This window comes from Rattus norvegicus, chromosome 20 (genome assembly GCF_021556685.1).
Source record: "Rattus norvegicus strain SHRSP/BbbUtx chromosome 20, alternate assembly SHRSP_T2T, whole genome shotgun sequence".
NCBI classification, from domain to species: Eukaryota; Metazoa; Chordata; class Mammalia; order Rodentia; family Muridae; genus Rattus; species Rattus norvegicus.
The window spans coordinates 41,291,649-41,313,469 of NC_141553.1; the positions used below are offsets into that span (position 1 = coordinate 41,291,649).

At 39.5% G+C, this 21,821-nt stretch overlaps 1 long non-coding RNA gene and 1 pseudogene across 1 annotated transcript; one reads left to right on the plus strand and one right to left on the minus strand.

The window, feature by feature from the left end:
• Nucleotides 1-4,601: 4,601 nt before the first annotated feature.
• On the minus strand, nt 4,602-21,457 carry LOC108349077 (uncharacterized). The gene is made up of 4 exons (XR_015645234.1): nt 21,238-21,457; nt 11,587-12,605; nt 6,005-6,122; nt 4,602-4,969 (listed from the first exon to the last, which is right to left on the minus strand). It is a non-coding gene; the product is annotated as an uncharacterized LOC108349077 (long non-coding RNA).
• Nucleotides 8,954-10,127, plus strand: LOC147998702 (putative sperm motility kinase W; annotated as a pseudogene).
• Nucleotides 21,458-21,821: the final 364 nt, after the last annotated feature.

The following is a 21,821-nucleotide window of genomic DNA, read 5'->3' on the forward strand; positions in this document are numbered from 1 at the left end:
AGCTATCTACTGGAGAGGGTCTCTACAGGATCTATCTCCCCTTTCTCTGTGCATTCTGGCTAAAGTCATCCGCATTGGGTCCTGGGAGCCTCATGTTACCCTGGTGTATGGAATACTCTGGTGCCTTTCCCCATTTCCTCATCCCATGAACTACATATTTTTGCTCGATTTCCTGACCCTCTCACATCTCATCCAAATTCTGGTGCTGCCACCCTTATTTCTTCTCCCTCCTTTCTCTGTCCCCAGTTCCCCTTTCCATCCATATCCCACAATCATCCTGTTCCCCACTCGATGCAGGAATGAAGCATCCATACATTTTTCTTTCTTCCTTCCTTACTTCTCTGTTCCATATGGTTCTGTGGGTTGTATTATTGGCATTGAACACCAATGGCTTATGCTTTAAAAGCCACAATTAACAAATAGGACCTCATAAAATTGAAACACTTCTGTAAAACAAAGGGTACTGCCAATAGGATAAAACAGCAACCAACAGATTGGGAAAAGATATTTGCCAACCCTATATCTGATATAGGGCTAATATACAAAATATACAATGAACTGAAGAAAGTAGACTCCAGAGAACCAAATAACCCTATTCAAAAGTGGAGTGCAGAGTTAAATAGAAGGAATCTCGAATGACTGAGAAGCACTTCAAGAAATGTTCAGCATCCTTAGGCATCAGGGAAATGCAAATCAAAATGATTCTGTGATTCCATCTCATACCAGTCAAAATGGCTAAGATCAAAAATGCAGGTGACAAATGTTGACAAGGATGTGGAGAAAGAGGAACACGTCTCCATTGATGGTGAAACTGCAAGCTGGTAAAACCACTTTGGAAATCATTCTGGCAGTTCCTGAGAAAATTGGAAATAGTTCTACCTGAGAACATAGCTGCAACACTCCTGGGCATGTACTCAAAAGATACTCCAACATATAGATAGGACACATGCTCCACTGTGTTCATAGTAGTCTTATTTACAATAGCAAAAACTGGAAACAACCCAGATATCCCTCAACAGAATGGATACAGAAAATGTGGTACATATACACAATGGAGTACTACTTTGATATTAAAAATAATGACTTCATGAAATTCACAAGCAAATTGATGGAACTAGAAAATATCATCTTGAGTGAGGTAACTCAGACACAAAGAACAAACATAATATGTTTGATATGTACTCACTAATAAGTGAATATTAGCCTAAAAGCCCACAATGCCCATAAATTCTATATTCTATCTTGGCCACTCTGGACCCAGAGAGGTGCCCAACTGGGCTATACTCTCTCAGCTCCTGTGCATGTTGGCTAAACCTCCCTGTTCTCCACTCTTCTCAGGCATCTTCTCTCCTCCACCTCTCCTGGCACTGCAGATGTCCTTCTCCTCCTTCTTTCTCTAGGTCCCAAGCCCAGGAATGCAAAAAGTTCTGCTTCTGTCTTCCCTGCCCAGCCATTGACTGCTTGCAAGTTTATTTACCAATCAGAATCAAATGGGGGCAGGGTCTCTTGGTATCTTACATTTGGACATATGAACTCTCCCTGGCAAACAAGTTTTGGGACCCAAATTAGCATAATACAAGCAGCATTAGGCCAACCCCCTAAAACACTATCTGGATTTCCTGCAGGTTTACGAATTCTGCTCTCTCCATCCTCACACTCCAACACTGTGTTGCATGATCTCATCCGACAAGAAGGACATTAGAAAGAGGCTATCTAAGGCAGTGGTTCTCAACCTTCCTAATGCTTCAACCTTTAATAATATTCCTCATGTAACAAAACATAAAATTACATTTGCTACTTAATAACTCTTATTTTGCTAATATAACGCCTGGTACTATAAATATTTGATATGCAGATGGTCTTATGGACCCCTGTGCGAGGGTCATTTGATTTTCAGAGGAGTCACAAGTCACAAATTGAGAACTGCTGCTCTAAGGGAGTTTTTTTTATTTTATTAATTATTTTATTTATTTACATCCCAAATGTTGCTCTCTTTTCCTGGTGCCCCTCATATAGTTCTTCCCTCATCTTCCCTCCTCGTCACCTCTAAGGGGATGCTTCCCCATTATCCCTGACCCTGAGGTATCAAGTATTTACAGGATTAGGTGCATGCTCTCCCACTGAGGCAATCCCCTCCAGTTCCTTCAATCCTCCCCTAACTCTTCCATAGGGGCTCCTGACCACTCTCCCATGCCGGGCTGTGAGTATTCACTGTTTCAGTCAGCTGTTGGTAGGGCCTTTCAGAGAATAGCAATGACAGATTCCTTTCTGCAAACACAATATAAAATTAGTTATAATGTCAGGAATTGATGTCCGCCCATGGGATGTATCCTAACTCGGGTGGCTCTGTGGTCAGAAATTCCCTCAGTCTCTGCTCCACTTTTGTTCCTGCATTTTTTTTTAGACAGGAGGAATTTTTGGTCAAAAGCTTTGAAGGTGGATTGGTGGCCCCATCCCTCCACTGGGGGTACTTTCAGGCTACTTGAAGTGGCCTCTTCAGGTTCCACACTTCCACTGTTGAACATTTTGGCTAGGGTTGCTCACATTGAGCCCTATGAGTCTCCCCATCCAAGGTCTCTGAAACTTTCGAGTTTCCCTCAACCCCCACCCCTGACAGCAGCATATTTCCCTTAATTTTTCTGGTCCTCTAGGACCCTCTCCTATCTCCCCCCATAATTGATCCTGCCCCTTTCTCCCTCCTCTCTCACACTCAGGTCCCACACTTCTCCCTCCCATGATTACTTTATTCCTCATTTTAATTGGGATTTAAATAGCCTCACTGGGTCCTTCCTTCTTGTTTGACTTCGTAGGGTCTGTGGAGTGTATCATGGATATTCTGTACTTTTGGCTAATATCCACTTTTGGTGAGTACATACCCTGCCTGTCCTTTAGCTCAGAGTTACCTCACTCAGAATATTTTCTATGGCCATCCATTTGCCTGCAAAATTCAGTTTAATAGCTGAAGAGTATTCATTTATGTAAATGAACCATATTATCTGCATGATGGACATCTGGGTTGCTTCTAGTTTGGGGATATTACGAATAAAGCCACTAAGGACATAGTGGAACAAGTGTCCTTTTGAACTCATAGAGTGTCTTTTGCATATATGCCCAGGAGCAGTATAGGCTGGGTCTTCAGAGAAAACTATTTCCAATTTTCTGAAGAGCCCTCAGATTGATTTCCAGAGTGGTTGTACCAGCTTGCAAGCGCACCAGCAATGAATAACTATTCCCTTTGCACATCTTCACGAGCATGTGCTGTAGCTTGAGTTTTGTATTTTAGCCATTCTAATTAGTGTGAAGTGGAATCTCAAGGTCATTTTGATTTGCACTTCCCTTATAATTAAGGATATTGCACATATCTTTAACTGTTTGTAGGCCACAAGATTCTTCTTTTAAAAATTATCTGTTTAGCTGTGTCTCATTTTTCAATTGGGCTAGTGTTTGTTTTCTAGAGTCTAACTTCTTGAGTTCTTTATATATTTGGGTATCTTATGTATGGTTAGTGATGATCTTTTCCTAATCTGTAGGTTGCTAGTTGGGCTGCTACTACAATGGTCATCATATCTGAGTCAAAGATCTGAAATGGAATTTAAACAGTGTCCCAACTAATCATGTTCTGTCTAAAAGAGAAAGTTATTGAACATCCATGGGACTCAGTTTCTCTTCTGACAGGTAAATATTACTGACCAATTTTGGGATATATGTGAATGTCTGGTACAAATAGCTGGTATTGAATGCACCTGTCCAGGTGTCTCAATCTGGTAGACAGTGAGAGAAGAAGGGTTCTGAGTCTGTGTAGGAACATACATTGTTATTATTTATAAACAGTACTTCACTATGTAGCCCTGGTTAGTCTGCAACTCTCTGAGATCCTCTCCTTCTTCCCCTCTAAGTCCTGGGACTAAAGTCTTGTGCCACCATGCCATGAGAGAAGCAACACAGTATAGGGAGCCATATTGGATTTGGGCCTGGCCGCTTTGTGGCTCAAAGTGTCTACGTGACTCTTGGCTACATGGCCACAGATGTTCAACCTTGAAATGACTGCCATAAGTCTTGAGAGTGTTGGACAAAAGCCTCTCCCATGAATTTACGGCACAGAAAGATAACTTTCATAGGATGTTTCAGTCTGAGCAAACACCAGACGTCTCTGGCATCTCCATCCATGACCTCTTCACCTTCTGCTCTCACTGCTGGAAAGCCCTCCTCCCTCCATCCTTCGTGTTTCACAAAGGACACTCCCCCTCCCTGAAAGCCTTAAAAGCTGTAACGTTCACCCCAATAAACAAGACCTTGACAACAGAACTTTTGCTTGGTCTCCTTCTTCTCTTCACCCCCATCTGACCTACAGGTAGAAAGCCTCTTCGGGACCCTGAATAACTGGACCTTCTGGACAGGTCAACACAGGTGACAGGCCCATAAAAAAGTGAAATTCACACATGGCCTACTTACATGTCTCTCATTCTGTTAGTACTTGAAAACGTATTTACTAACAGCTCCTGTATTCAAGTCTTTCCATCTACATTGCTCAAGCATAGCTGACAGGTGTCCCCCTCACAGAGGAGGAAATAATGGGAACAGAATCAGAGGAGCTTGGCCAGTTTGTTCTGAAGCAGAGAACAAGTTTATTCAGGAAAAGTATAACTTCTGAATCAGAAACTTTGGGGTTGATGATGATAACTTGTGGTCACTTAGCTGGATCCTCTGGAGGATCAAGATAAAAATATAGCTCTCAATAGGCATTGTTGTTGTTGGTACTGAAGATGAAGCTAGAAAATGTATTCCCAAAAGAAGTTCATTGTAAGTAGCTATTTATTTTGTCTTAAAGGACAAACTGTAGGTAGGGTAGGAGGCACAGGCTCCTTGTCAGGGCATGTTTGTAGGAAGCAGGTTCTGGTCATCTTCTCCTAGCGCTGGTGGCAGGACAGCAGCAAGACTATCCAGACCAATAGCCAAATCTGCCTGGGATCTACCTTGCAAATGAACACAAAGAAATATAAAAGTTTTATACCTGCCTTCTTTTAGTCTCAGGATAGCATCAAAGATAAACTTCTGTGTAGGCACAAGTCCTTAATATCAGACTTTGTGTAAACTTCTCTATTTCTCCAGAATGTATTTCTTTCCTCACAAAGGTAGACTATCTCTTACACATCTTACCTGAAAATCTTTATTTAGTCTGTCCTTAAAGAGACAGAAATAGGTGAGAAATAGTCCAACATGGCAAGCTCTTAATGATTTGTGGAAGAGAATTCCTGACTTATCCTGTGTGTGGCTGCACTGATTTTACAAGACACTATGGTAGAGTCCCAAGTGCTCTCATGTTGTTGACTGCAAATCCCAAATAAGCAGAGATGGAAGATGAATGGTAGTGAATTTACTGAATGCAGCAGGTAAGGAAAGTGTGGGCATTGTTTGGAGGGCAGTGTCCTCCTGGAACAGAGAAATCCTGGGATTTGATTCAGGCAACATCTACATATCATGAGATATGTGGGTAAGTTCATGAGGATGCTCACTGAAGGAGGACAACACTATTAAACATGGACAATGTAAGGTCATGAGTCCCATGCTTTTTAGACTTCAGTAAGAGAGAACATGAGGAGAAAAAGAAGGCTGGTTGACTGTAAGGTCTATGACATATAGAATGAAGCTTGACACTGACTGACTAGAGAACATGATAAATATTTCTATAGTGCTTCTTGTAAGAGAATTTCTGTTATTGGAAATACCATGTAATCAACTGCACAGCTGATATCTATGTCATTAGTGCTTCCATTATGTTTTCTTATGTACTCTGTAAGTCTGAGGTTAAACAAACTCTTCATCCTATTAGTAGATCCTTGTCTGTATTTGATCACAACCATGAGAAAAAATTAGCAATATAGTAGATTGGAGCAAGAGTATGAAAGGAAATAATTTTATAAAACACTGTGGATTTTTGCCCTAAACCTTGATTGGTCCAGTGTAAGTGACATCACAATGAGTCTTTGTAAGAAATGTTAAATACCAGTCAACAGCAAGGTGCTGGGTTTGTCCTTGTGCTTCAGAGTGGCAGGTGGTTGGTGGGAGAGCAGTTGGACTCAGCTGTTTCCCGTAGACTTGGCATTTTCCCCAACTTGTTAGATCTGGAAGTAGAGAGTTTGTTTCTTAGGTTTTCAGTTTGATCTTTTGGTATTTGGCATGTATTTATGATTGTATTGAAATAACAGGTTTGGGTTTTAGTTTTTGCCTTTATGTTTATTTTCATGAAAATCATTTCAACTGAGCTCCCTTTTATCAAGGTCACTTACTTGTCCTGTTTGACTTTGGTCTTATATTACTCCTTCTGTGGTATGTATTAGCTGTACACAATGAGAAAATGATCATGATTTCCCAGATATGCCTGTACTGCATTTTGATCATATTTATCTGCTCTATTTTATTTCTCCAACCATTGAATTTGACAATTACTTACCATCATAAAAGGTTCAATGCCCTTTCCCACTCATGACCTGTAGGAAACAAAGTGTGATACTTGGGTTTATGGAACTGGTATGTTTGAAGTTGTACTTCTTTAGTTCCAAGCATTTTCCTGGAAGTGTTTTGCCTAGAAATGCCATTTCATCCCACTTGTTGTCCAATTATAAAAAAGAGGTTGAAAATGCCTCTTCCCTAAGTTCGATGGACTATTTAAATTCTTGCCAGTGATGCTATTTGTTGAGACTGCAGTAGTTGTTTCCCAGGTTGTTGGGTTTGCCTTGGTGATTCATTTTTTATTACATATTATTCTTTCCTTGGTTCTCTCATACAGTACATTCTGACAGCATCTTCCCCTCCCTCCACTCTTCCCACTTGTCTTCCTACCTCCCCTGACCCCAGAACCACTGTTCCTCTGTATGCTTCAGAAAGGAGCAGGCCTCCCAGGGATAGCAATTGAACATGGGATGACTAGGTGCAAGAAGGGTATAATTTTGGTTGTTGAACTTGGGTTAGTCTGTGCCTATATTATCTCTTTCTTTATTATTACCAAATTTTCATTCGGAAAATCTAGTCTTTTATTTTGCTTTTGTTACTTTTATTCCTTCATAGAACACATTTTAAGTTTCATTATACTACATATATTTTGTATATATGACAGATATTGCTATGTGTCATAGAGATTCTGTGTTATATCTTACCATTTAAAATTATGTACATTATAATGTGTATTAGTTATATTAGAAAGTCTAATTATGCTTTTATATATTATTTACAATTTATTATATGTTATAAGCACAATGTTTGTAATCATAATTACAAAATAAGTATAATATACTACACTAAATAGATGTTGAACATATATATATTATATATTATATATGTAATATATATAATAAATATATATATAGAGAGAGCTCATAAGCCATTTCACATTACCATTTTTATGCATGCCTATACTGAATTTGATCATAGTCTCCAGTACCATTATGCTCTATACACTACATCTTTGTGACTGAAACTATGACTTTTACAAAAGCTCAGCTTCTTCCTTCCTCATGACCCAGAAGAGACAAAATGTACCCTATTTCTGCTTCTGAAACAGCTTTGGTTCTTGTAAAACTATGCCTAGTTCTAGTCACTTTCCTTATAAGAAAATAGTTCACTAGTCACTGTGCAGAGCATGAAATGTTCCCAAGAACCCCCTTATATGGTATACTGTTGTTCAGCGTTGTTTGTTTGGATGGTTGGTTGGTTTGTTGCTGTTGTTGTTGTTGTTGTTGTTGTTGTTGTTGTTGTTACAAATTATCCTTCCATTCCTGATGAGGTCATTTTGATTGTGAAAAAAGGGCTCTGTAGTGTGTTCCTAAATGCATGTGAAGCACCATGCACTCTCATTAAAGATTTTCATATCTATGTTCATCGGGGAAGGGGGTTTATACTTTCTCTTTTCATTGTGTTTATTTGATCAAGGGATCAGAGTAATACTACCACAGGGATAACAAGTCTTTTGCTTTCTCTTTCATGAAGTATTTTCTGTAACTCTCATGTATATTTTTCTCCAAAGGGTTCTTTTTTAATGCATTTACGGAATCCATGAGGCCTTGCTCTGCTTTGTTGGAAGTTACCTTTTTGCTGCCCCATACTTATTGCATATGACACCTATGTTTGAGTGTTTTATTTTATCTTATTTTATTATTCACATATGTCTAAAGTCCCTTTCATATTTCTTATTTCTGAGTACTTAAATATTGAAACGTCTCTGAAAGATGGTCTAAATTGTGGTCCATTGGGAAGAACCTCATCTTTTTTTCTGTACTTTAATTTCTATCAGAGCTGTCTTGATCAGTGTCATTGAAGCGTTTGCATTATGGCCTTCAAAATAGCCAGGTTATTATTACTGTGATCTCAGTATTTTGATTTTGATGCTTGTAAGGGGAGGTTCTGATGCTAACCCCATTTCCCCCAATTGATTCTTGATTTATCAATAAACAAGGCCAGGGGCTAATTGCTTGGCAGAGGGTACAGGCAGGACTTCTGGGTCCCAGGAGAGAAGGGTAAACACAAAGGAAAGAAATGGGACTGTTCTGCCATGCTTTAGAGGAAGAAGAACAAGGCAAACCTATAAGGCCTCAGGGACAGCTAGTGCCTGTGGCCTCTGCTACAGATCAGTGACCAAAGATGTTTGTCAGGGTCTAGGTAGAACAAGCCATTAAGTTTAGGATAAGAGGAGATATGGAGATAAATAATTGGTATGGGCACATGGGCACACCTTTCCAGGAGAGAAGTATCTGAGCCCAGAAATTGTGGTTAGTAGGCAAGTTGAAAGGTAACAGAATGCTCTCTCTCTCTCTCTCTCTCTCTCTCTCTCTCTCTCTCTCTCTCTCTCTGTGTGTGTGTGTGTGTGTGTGTGTGTGTGTGTTTGTTTGTGTGTATGTATGTGTATGTGTGTGCATGTATGTTATCCCTGGATTCAAGAGTCTTGTGAGGAGCTGGTAACATGGTCCTGGTCCCAGGCAAAGATGTAGCAATTTTTAAAACTACATACAATGCAATGCTTACTCTCTAGTTGCAATCTCTAATATTTACTATAGTTCCTCAATTTCTGTTTTGGGGTTGTGTCCTTTTGGTATTTCTATGTCCTTGAAGAACAAACATTATTGGGTAGTTTGGGAAATCTCAGATTTCATGACAGAGAATTCATTGTTATAAATCTCCATTGTAAAGTTCTATTTGTTTTTATATCTAGCCTTGTATGTCCCAGGTTTTATGCATAAGATTAGATGTTTGAAATTGGGAAAACATCACAGCCAGACATATGTAAGTGGACATCATTGAAAAGGATTTCAGGACCTTATTTTCTCTTGGTTGTGGCTGATTCAGAGAAGTGAAGCTTGCCTGCCATCGTCCCACATGTACACAAGTGTCTGTCAAAGTCCTTGAAAAAAAAACACCAACAATGCAGCTGACATTACTTCTGGGTACTACTCTTTCAATCTTTGGAACACTGGGTCAATGTTCTATTTTTCACATTATTGACACATTGAGAATCATATATGTGATTGTAGATTTTGTGGCAGGAGATCTTGAGAATAACCTTGAGGCACAGGGCCCTCTGAATGCAGAAGAGACTAGACCTATTTTCCAGCAGGTCATGTCAGCAATTCATTTACCCTACCAGAAACAAATTGCACCCAGTGATACTAAATTAAAAAATATCCCAGTCAATATGGCAGAAATTGCAAAGCTTTGTGATTTTGTTATAGCAGTTTAAACATAGAAGGGCAGATGTTTGAGATCTGTTGCTCCTTGCTCTATTGGGCCCCAGCCATCTTGACAAGGAAACCCCATAATGGGACTTGGGCATTAACCTCTATGTCCTGGTTGCAAGGCACTTTCTGTATGCATATCCTTGAGATGCACAGTCTCATAACCACCACAATGTGTTCCATTCCCTGCCACTTGTCAAAACTGTCACATCATCATTGTGTGGTTGCTCGTGATCCCCACCTGAAACAGGATAGCAATACATGAGCTCATGGAATGACCAGGTCTGGGCCATATTCAAGAACATGCAGTGCTGCCAAGGAAGAAATCCTTCCCAGAGCTGTGAAAACTAGGTCTACAATAGGTTATACCTTGAAGAACTTGTTTTGTCTCTAACACATAGGTGATTCAAAACTAAAGTAAACAGCAACATTTAATATTTTAAATACCAACTGAGTTTTGGGGACAGTCATATATAGTTGTAATGGAAGAGATAAATATATGAACCTGACACTTGCCTCATATGAATATGGGGATGTACATGTGGCATGTTTGGTGTTATTGAGGGGGTATTTCAACATCTATTCCATTCCAAGTAAAAGGCTATGCATCAATCGATGCTAGACATCACTGTCACTCAGTACACACTGCTATTCCTCAGTCCTTATTGGGAACACCCAGTTACTACCCCTGCTAATCACACTATGCTTACAAGTAGAACCTGATACTTCACACAAAATACCATACATGCTGCTAAGCTTCACACCCTTCAGAACATTTTACTCTGGTCCCACACAACATGAACTAAAAGGCAGAAGTAGAAGTAGAGGTGTATTTTACATGACCTGTCCAATAGCGGTATGCCTTGAGTGGAAATGAGGGTCCATTTTTTTCTAGTAGGAATTGTGAAGTTTCTCTGCATATGAGGTGTGTGGATGGTGGTCTATCAAGATTTGACTGGGCTGCCTTGTCTGGCCTCAGTAGGAGAGAATGAGCCTAGTCCTGCAGTGACTTGATGTGCCAGGGTGGGTTGATATCCAAGTTGCCTCCCCTTCTCAGAGAAGTGGCAGGCCGATGGGAGAGGACTGAGTGAGGAGGATAGATAGTGCTGCAATTATTATATAAAGAGATTAAATAAATTAATTAATGGGGAAAAATGAGGTGTGTAGGGCTGCATGTTTGATATCAACATGGCCTGAGATGGATGGTGGTACATGAGGTTTTACATTGTTCCTGTGTTGAAGGTTTGGTTTTCCAATTACTAGTAATTGTGTTTGAGCACAGAATCTGAAGAAGAAACATCTCTAAGATCTTGAATCTGAGTGGTGTGGGTTGACTATGCTAATGGAAGAAGGGCATACAGAGCTGACAGCTAACAGTGTATATGGATCATTGGTATACATATGTGTAGGAGAAGAAAAAAGTGTGAAGGCAAGGCTAATATCTAGAAGTATATGGGGTGTGTGGGAGGCAAGTGTTTCTTGGTTCCTCACACCCAGTAGTGTGGAAGCATGTGGAGTGTACAGCACAACCATACTGGTCTTTGCATGGATTGTGCAGCAGCATCAGGTGATAGGTTCCTCATGGACTTATATGTAGCAGCTTGTGTGAAGCACTCATGGGCACTTGCAGCTCTAAACTTTCTAGTCTCCATGAGTAGACTCTTCAGTTCCATCAAGTCCTATATCTATTTCAACCTCTTCCCTCTATTGGTCTCAGACGTTTTGCAGTTAAGAACAAAATGGACATCAGGGCTGGAAGTGATCACCCAGGCTTGGATAGTGTTTCCATAGCCTTTTTATGGAGTAATCTCTGCAGTTGCATGGGTGAACAAGCACGAGTGTCAGAGGACATTAGCCTGCATACCTGGACATTCCTCTACTGCTGCTAAGCAGTGGACCATAAACTCTGTGGTCGAACAGTAATTTGTTGTCTCCTGTAGTATATTGTGTGGCAGGCTCCCTCTAGATATCACCAGGGAGATTTCTGCTCTAGCGATTATCTAGCTTCAGCATTTTATTGCTAGTGACACCAGAGCATCTGTTTCCAAAGTTCATCTTCATTTCTTTCTGATCTTCCTCCTTATAAGACAGAAACTCCTGTAGGCCTCTTATGTAACTATTCCATGAAAATTATAGGGTTTGGATCTGGGAACAACTGTAACAATGTTGACTGTGTTCTCTTTTTCAATTGTTTCCTAATTGTTTCCTCTTTATATCTCTTATGCATCCTTTGTGGATAGAACATTTGCTTTGTTTTCTCTGGATGCCTTTGACCAAATCATCTGACCTGATTGAGGTAGATTTCTTGCTGGGATTTGTGGCCCATTCCATATGTCCATTTTATGTTCTTCTCTGCAGCACTTTCTGTATATCTGAGGCTTTGTGGGATGTGCTGGAACTAGAAATGCAGGACCTTGAGGAATCTTCACTGTTCTTTTCTATCTCGTTTTGGTTTATTCCTAGCTGATTGTTACATTTGGTGTGTGAGCATCAAAATGGTTGCACTGAGTCTATAGGTGAAGTGTAAATATCGCTCATATTAAGTATAGGAATGTGCACATCCAAGAATTCATACATATTTGGATTTCTCTCAACCATGTATTGAAGTTTCTAAATTGAATTTTAATTACATTATGCTGGAATTCTAAATAAGTACTTCAATATTTTTTGTAAATAGTATCTATCCAATGTCACTGAAAGGTTGTCCAATAGGATGACCTGAACTTCACTATATTTACTTTAGCAGTAGCCCCCGACTTTCTGTCCATGTCCACTGTCCTTCTAAGGAGGTCCAATATAGAGGCCAGAAAGAGATCCCCATTCACTGCCCTAGACACTGCTGAGATACTTTCTTTATCTGTTCAGGCAGGTTTCCTTGGACACCTGTGAGAAGAGAGGAACAGGTGAGGTTTGTGTACTGAAAAAATGCAAACCCTATTCATTTTGTGCAACAGGCAACAGTATCTACATGAAATGTGGCTTTTACAAAAACATCCTACTATAGAGTGCCCAAATATTGTTGACAGTTTGGTATGGTTGTCTAGTGCTGGATTGTAGAAGAGAAACCATTTCATTGTCTTCCACAGCCCATCCTCCTGACATTGTTTTCAGCCTGTGAGCTCTTCTAGAGTCCAGGCAATGACATGAAAGCCTTTCATTAGAAATGAGGTGGGAGATATTCTCCTCCTATGTTGTCACTAAGGCTGAGTATGCACATTCTCAAGGCAGGAATTTGTGGGTACATGTTTAAGGATATGGACAGATACATAAAAGAAAAGGTTTATTTTAGACTCATTATGATGCTGTCAGAAAGTTTCATTCACCTGCCCAAGACTTGTTGTCTTTTCAATAACAACAGGTTTATTGTGAAATTCAGTCCCCAATGAAGCAGGGAAGCGGTCCATTTTCTCCTTATGTAACCTTACTGAAAAGAACTCAGTGAGAATTTTTCAGGAAACTGCCTGTAGGTACTCTTGTTGCCTGACTAGCCTGTTACTGTTCTATAAACAAGTTCTAGCAACAAGGAGAAGCAATTTCCTACCAACTTGTCCATATGAGGGTAATGTGCCTTCCTGTACCCCAAATCCTGAACACTTGCCTATATGAGACAGGATTAATACATGTTACAAATGACAATCCAACACAGGACAGGTCGAATAAAACATGCAGAGCTGAGGAGAGCTGTGATGGCAAGTGAACATTCTAGAATAGCCTACAACAAATTACTACAAGAACCCTAGCCTGTTAGCACAACAGTCATCATATCTGAGTAAAAGTTTTGGGTTGGAATTGAAAGATTTTCCCAAACAATCATGCTTCTGGCCAAAACATCAAGCTATTTAGCATCTCTGGAACTTAGTTTTCTCCTCTGGGAGGTGAATATTACTGACCAACTATGAAAGAACGTCCATAGGTCCTCTTTGTGGTGATTGGACCTTATCAGCATATAGAAGAACTGAGAAGTTTGGATCCAAACCCTGTAAATCTCAGAACTGAGAACAGTAGGAGGGGAACCAACTCCCAGCCTAACTCTACTCTGGAACACATTCCCATAACACCTTACTAAGGACACTAGCAATCAGTCAAACAGCATAAAATTCCGAAGTTCTCTATGTTAATGAGGAATCTAGATAGACACCAAGCATTCAGTCAATGAGCTTCTCTTCCTGGGCATTTTCCAGCAAAAAGTATTTAAGCACACTGAGTGGGGCCTATGCATCCACAGGCTATATCTAATAAAGCAGTTTCAAAAGCAAGTGTTGTCTCTTCATCAAAGATCATTTTGGAGGAGCAAGGTGGGGTGTACTTTGTCATAAAGAGCTATTCTTGACACTCACACAAAATTGCATCATTTATGCCCCCTTCCTAGGTTCTGTCTTTCCCTTTCTGCCTGACCTGTAAATACACTGCGGGAAAGAAAGCATGGACCACAAACCCTGATCTAAATCCCAGATACTGCTATACCAGCCACCTCTCCGTACACAGGAGATTGAGAACTACAGCAATATTCCCAGACTCCACAGTTTTTCACCTCAGAAAACACTGACTGAGGACTCCCATTATGGACAGCATTCTTCTATCTCTGAGCAACATGACACTAAGACTCCAGGTATCCCAGAAGCAAGGCAGAACTGCAGCCTGGTAGTCCTGTTACCAATAGCTGGTGTTGACTACTCTGTTTACTTGCTTCCATTGGGCAAAATGTGTGATAAGAAGGGTGCTTAGTCTGTGTAGCTGATGATTTCTCTTTTCTTAGGATCAGGATAAAAGCAGCAAAATGTTCCCTCCAGTGACTGGAACATAAAATGCCCACATTATACTCTTCTATCCTCTTGGTTAACAACTCTACTGTATGAGATTCACATTCTCACAGAAAATCACACATGGTTGAAGCACATGGAAAGGAAGCAGAAACAACAGTAGAAAGAAGGAATTCTCTTTCCTCGCGTGAGAGGTATTTCACTAGCACCAGAAACCTGAAGAGACAGACAGATAAATGAGTACCATCAAGGTACTTTTCTACATCCTTGCCCAAAAAGTCAACACACTCATGGGCAGCTTTGACATGGTATTGGCTCAAGGTCTCTTCTGACAACAATGCTGTGAAAGCCAGTGCTGGGCAATGTTTCCTTATTGACAATGGTTTCCTGTGGAGAAACACTTTTTAAAATGTTTAATTCCTCCTATGCTGGTCAGAGGTTCTATGCTGGGTACATATTACTATCTGGATTCTGATGCTTCTCTTTTGAAGACTTCATCACTTAAAGGAATATATAAAAGGGATTATGTAAAGCTGTGGTTCTTAACCTTCCTAGTGCTACAAGCTTTTATAATGTTCTGTATGTTGATTTGACCACTAAACATAAAATTGTATTTGGGGTTTTATACCTGTCACTTTTGTACTATTTCATATTATATTTTAAATATTAGATCTGCAGATGGTCTTATAGGACCCTTGTCAAATGATCATTTGTTCCTCATAGATTTGCAAGTCTGCAATTGAGAAGGACTGCTGCTATAAGAGACTTTGAAATGCTCAGCACTTAGACTTAACTATACTCACCCTATTGTGCACCCCCTCCCCATGACACATCCCTTATGTTTCTTCCATCTGCTCTGAAGCTCTTATTGAATCCTTTTCCCCTGACTCCTGATTCACATCTTCTGCTGTCTATCTCTGGCTCAACTACTACATTTTATATAGAAGTGAGGGATTCCATGGAACTGGAATTTTGAAATAAAATTTTTAAATTTACATCTGTGAAAAATATTTAAAGTGTCTGTTTCATTGAGAAATCCTGTGAAAGCAACCAGGGATAGACAACTTCAAATACAAAAACTGTCAATGGCCAAAGAGGTTATATGAAGATGATATAGTTTTAAAAAGCATATACACAGCCCCTTTCCTTCCTGAAACTTCCACAGGGCTGATCATCAGCTTGCCTGCTCCACACAGTATGAAGCCACTGAAACCCCCACAATATAAAGTTTCTCAGGAGTTCTGCTGCATGAAGGGCAACATGTAAGGGACCATCCCAAACAACTTCAGTACCTGGGAACCCTGAGGAGCTCAGGGGACTCGAACCCCATCCCTACATGCTTGCCTGCTTGAACACCATAACCTTTCTAACCTGTGCCCTTTGTAGGGACAGATCATCAGTTTGTCTGCCCCTCTGAAAACCCTGTAGTCTGACGGTATCCAAGGAAGTCTGCTACAACGAGGGACACAGGCTTCCTAGGAGATCTGCAACAACCTATAGACACAGGAGGCAAGCTTCAGAAAGAGATACCCAGACCAGCTACCACCAGAGATTAGCAGATGACAAGAGATAAGTATCAGAGGCAAATATCCTTTGGCATTATCAGAAATCAGTTCTTCCACCACAGAAAACCCTGGATCCACTAGCACACCTGAAAACAAGGATGCTGACCTTAAATCCTATCTCATGAAGATATTAGTGTCCTTTAAGGAGTATATAAATAACTCACTGAATAAAATGCAAGAAAACATAGGTAAACAGGAAGAAGCACTTAAAGAGGAAACCAATAAATCCCTTAAAGAAATACAGGAAAACACAAACAGGGGAAGTAATTGAACAGTCAAAAGCCAAAAAAATGGAAGTAGGAACAATAAAGAAAATATTAATGGAGGCAATAACTGAGATGGAAAACCTAGGAAAGAGATCTGGAATTATAAATATAAGCATAACCAACAGAAAACCAGAGATAGAAAAGAGAATTTCAGGTGTAGAATATACACTAGAAAATATTGACACAAGTGTCAAAGAAAATTCAAAACATAAAAAACTTAACTCAAAACATCCAGGAAATTCAAGGCACAATGAAAAGACCAAATATAAGAATAATAGAAATAGAAGAGAGTGACGATTCCCAGCCCAAGACCTGAAAACATCTTCAACAAAATCATAGAAGAAAAACTCCCCAAAAAAGATGTACACAAATCTTGAAGCACAAAAAATAGATTGGACCATAGAAGAAATATTGTCATCACATAATGATCAGAACACTAAATGCACAGAGCAAAAAAAAAATTAAAAGATGTAAAGCAAAATGGCCAATTCACATATAAAGGCAAAACTATCCAAATTACACCACACTTCTCAACAGAGACACTAAAATCCAGAAGAGACTGAACAGAGGTCATATAGACTCAACAAGAACACAAATGTCATCCCAGGATACTATAACCAGTAAAACTCTCAATCATCAAAGATGGAGAATCCAAAATGTTCAAGGACAAAATCCAAATTTAAACAATATCTAGATCCAGTCCTACAGAGGGCTCTAGAATGAAAACTCCAACACAAGAAGGGTATCCACACCAAAGAAAAAAGCAAGATATTAAATACCTCTCAACGAAACCAAAGGGACAGAATCACATACACATAATGTTACCTATAACAAAAAACATCATAAGAACAATCATCTTTCTTTAATATCTCTCAACATCAGTGGACTCAACTCCCTAATAAAAAATACAAGCTATCAGACTAGATACACAAACAGGGTCTAGCATTCTGATGCATACAAGAAACACACTTCAATAGTAAAGACAAACAGTATCTCAGAGTAAATTGCTAGAGTAAATCATCCAAGCAAATGGTCCCAAGAAAGAAGCTGGAGTTGGAATCTTAATATTCAATAAAATAGACTTTCAACCAAAAGTTATCAAGGGAGATGGGAAAGGACACTTCATATTCATCAAAGAAAAAATTCACCACGAGAAAGTCTCAATTCTAATCATCTATGCCTCAAATGCAAGGGCACTCACATTTTTAAAAAACAAAAAAATGTTACTAAACCTCAATGCACACATTGAAACACACACAATAATACTGGGAGATTTCAACACTTACACACTCACCAATGGATATGTCATTGAAACAGAAACTAAACAGAGAAACGGTGAAACTAATTAAGGTTATGTACCAAACAATATCTGCAGAATATTTTACCCTAAAACAAAAGAATATAACTTCTTCTCAGTACCCCATGGCACCTTTTCCAAAATTGACCATATAATTGGTCACAAAACGACCCTCAACTTATACAAGAAGATTGAAGTAATCCCACACATCCTATCAGATCACCAGGGACTAAGGCTAGACTTCGACAATGACAACAACAACAACAACAACAACAACAACAAACCCACATACACATGGGAGCTAAACAACTTTCTACTCAGTGACATTTTAATCAGGAAAATATTTTTAAAAATACTTAATAGACTTCAATAAAAATTATGACAAAGCATACCCAAACTTATGGGACACAATGAAAACAGTGCTAAGAGGAAAATTCATAACACTAACTAGCCTTTAAAAAATTGGAGAGATCCTACACTAACAAGTTAACAGCATGCCTGAAAGCCCCAGAACAAATAGAAGGAAACACACCCAAGAGGATTAGATTGCAGGAAATAGTCAAACTCAGGGTCAACCAAATGGGAACAAAGAAAGTGTTACAAAGAACCAAGAAAACCAAAAGCAAGTTCTTTGAGATAAACTCTAGCCAGACCAACTAAAGGGCACAGACACAGGATCCAAATTAATAGTCAGAAATGAAAAGGGAAACAGAGTGAGAAATTTAAAAAGAAAAAGATCAAATCCTACTACAAAAGCCTATACTCAACAAAACAAGGTCTAGATGAAATGAATGATTTCTTAGATACTACACACCAAAATTAAATCAAGAGCAGGTATACTATCTAAACAGACCTCTATCCACTAAGGAACTAGAAGCACTAAAAAAGGTCCAGGGCCACATGGTTTTAGTGGAGAATTCTACCAGCCCTTCAAAGAAGAGCTAATACCAAATACTCCTCAAACTATTCTATAATATAAAAACAGAAGGAATGCTACCTAATTCGCTCTATGAAGCCACAATTACTCTGATACATAAACTACACAAAGACCCCCAAAAGAAAGAGTACTTCAGACCAATTTTCCTTGTGAATATCAATGCAAAAATGCTCAATAAAATTCTTGCAAACAGATACTAAGAACACATAAAAACCATCATTTACCATGATCAAGTAGGCTTCATTCTATGGATGCAAGGTTGTTTCAATATACAAAAATACAGTAATGTAATCTACTGTATAAACAAACTCAAAGAAAAAAATTACTCAATCATCTCATTAGATATTAAAAATATTGGAGAGAACACGAATTCAATTCCTATACATAAACATAAGGAAATCAACATATATCAAATCAATATTCAATATAAAATTAAAGGAAGAGATACTTAAAACAAACCAACTAAAATCAGGGACAAGACAAGGATACCTACTCTCCATGTACCTATTGAATACAGTACTCAAAGTACAAGTTAGAGCAATAAGACAACTATTTTAATGAGATAAAATTGGCAGAGAAGTCAAGGTATCACTTTTGCAGAAGATATGATAGTTTGCATTAGCAACCCCAAAGGTTCTATCAGAGAACCTCTTCAGCTAATAAGTAACTTCAGCAAACTGGCAGGGTATAAAATTAACTTCAACAAATTTTTAGCCCTCCTATACAAATGAAAAATGCTCTGAGAAATAAAAGATGGAAACACCACCCTTCATAATAGTCACAAATAATATAAAATATCTTGGGGTAACTTAACAAAACAAGTGATAAAAATCTATATAACAAGAACCTCAAGTCTCTCAAGAAAGAAATCTCTAAGACCTGAGAAAATGGGGAGATCTCCTATTCTCGTGGATTGGTGCGATTAACATAGAAAAAAAATGGCCATCCTACAAAAAGCAATCTACAGATTCAATGTAATTCCCATAAAAATTCCAGCACAATTCTTAACAGATGCGAAAAGAGCAAGTCTCAATTTCATATGAAAAAAAAAGGGGGTAGTGAAAACAACTCTCTTAACAATAACAAGTTCTGGGAAAATTATCATTCCTGACATCAAGGTATATTACAGAGCAATGTGGATAAAATCTGCATGATATTGGTACAGAGACAGACAGAATGATCAATGGAATTGAATTGAAGACCCAAAAATAAAATCAGACAGTTATGGATACATGATCTTTGACAAAGAAGCCAAAAATATACAATGGAAAGGAGAAGGAGTCTTGAGTAAATGGTGCTGGTATAACTGGCAGTCAGTATGTAGAAAAATGAAAATAGATCCATATTTGTCACCTTGCACAAAGCTGAAGTCCAAGTAGATCAAGGATCTTAACATAAAATTAGATACACTGAATATAATACACGTGCTCCACTATGTTCATCGCAGCCTTATTTATAATAGCCAGAAGCTGGAAAGAACCCAGATGCCCTTCAACAGAGGAATGGATACAGAAAATGTGGTACATCTACACAATGGAATATTACTCAGCTATCAAAAACAACGGCTTTATGAAATTCGTAGGCAAATGGTTGGAACTGGAAAATATCATCCTGAGTGAGGTAACCCAATCACAGAAAGACATACATGGTATGCACTCACTGATAAGTGGCTATTAGCCCAAATGCTTGAATTACCCTAGATGCCTAGAACAAATGAAACTCAAGACGGATGATCAAAATGTGAACGCTTCACTCCTTCTCTAAAAGGGGAACAAGAATACCCTTGGCAGGGAAGAGAGAGGCAAAGATTAAAACAGAGACTGAAGGAACTCCCATTCAGAGCCTGCCCCACATGTGGCCCATACATATACAGCCACCCAATTAGACAAGATGGATGAAGCAAAGAAGTGCAGACCGACAGGAGCCGAATGTAGATCGCTCCTGAGAGACACAGCCAGAATACACCAAATACAGAGGCGAATGCCAGCAGCAAACCACTGAACTGAGAACGGGACCCTCATTGAAGGAATCAGAGAAAGAACTGGAAGACCTTGAAGGGGCTCGAGACCCTATATGTACAACAATGCCAAGCAACCAGAGCTTCCAGGGACTAAGCCACTACCTAAAGACTATACATGGACTGACCCTGGACTCTGACCTCATAGGTAGCAATGAATATCCTAGTAAGAGCACCAGTGGAAGGAGAAGCCCTGGGTCCTGCTAAGACTGAACCCCCAGTGAACGTGATTGTTGGGGGGAGGGCGGCAATGGGGGGAGGGTTGGGAGGGGAACACCCATAAGGAAGGGGAGGGGGGAGGGGGATGTTTGCCCGGAAACCAAAGAATTATTATTAAGTATTAAATAAAAAAAAAGAAAAGAAAAGAAATCGGGGAAAAGCCTCAAACACATGGTCAAGGAGAGTGTGAATTTTCTAAACAGAACTCAGTGACTCAGTTTCTAAGGTCAACAATTAGTAAATGGGACTACGTGAAACTGAAAATCTTCTGTAAAGCAAAGGACATAGGAAATAGGATACATCACCAGCATACAGACTGGTAATACACTTCCACTGACCCCACATCCAACAGAGGGCCAATATCCAAAATATATAAAGAGTTTAAGATGATAACTTCCAAAAAACCAAACAACATAAGCAAAAAATATAGAACAATGTTGGTAGCCACCCGTACCTCGCCCAAAGATGGCGCCGATTTCCTGTGAGTGAGTCAGCAGGGCACAACCGTTGTCTACCCTGAAGGACCCAGTGCGCATGAGCCAAGCACATCACAGCCCGCTCTCGGGGCATTCAAATTGGGCATTGGGGCTTGCACCAATCGGGTAGTGACACGAGTCTCCTAAGCATATATAAGCAGTGCCTTTTCCTCCCTTGGGGTCCCCTGTCCCTGTTCAAGAGAGCTGTACAATAAAGGCTTGTTCGCAGAAGAATCCTGTTGCCGCTTGTCGTTCTTACTGGCGAGACGTTGGGCGCGCGACAGAACAAAAGAGAGAAATCACAACATAGAAATCTCAAAAGGCAGAGAATCACTTAAAGGAGTGTTCAAAATCCTTAGTCATCAGGGAAATTCAAATCAAAATGACCTTGAGATTTCACCTTATACCAATTTAAATGGCTAAGATCAAAAACTTAGATAACAGCACATGTTGGCAAGAATGTGGATAAAGAGGAAAAGGGAAACATGATCAGGTAACATGTAGGATAGTTGTAAAGCCCTGAGGGCCAGCAGAATGAAACAGGCAACCTTGATAGGTCAGA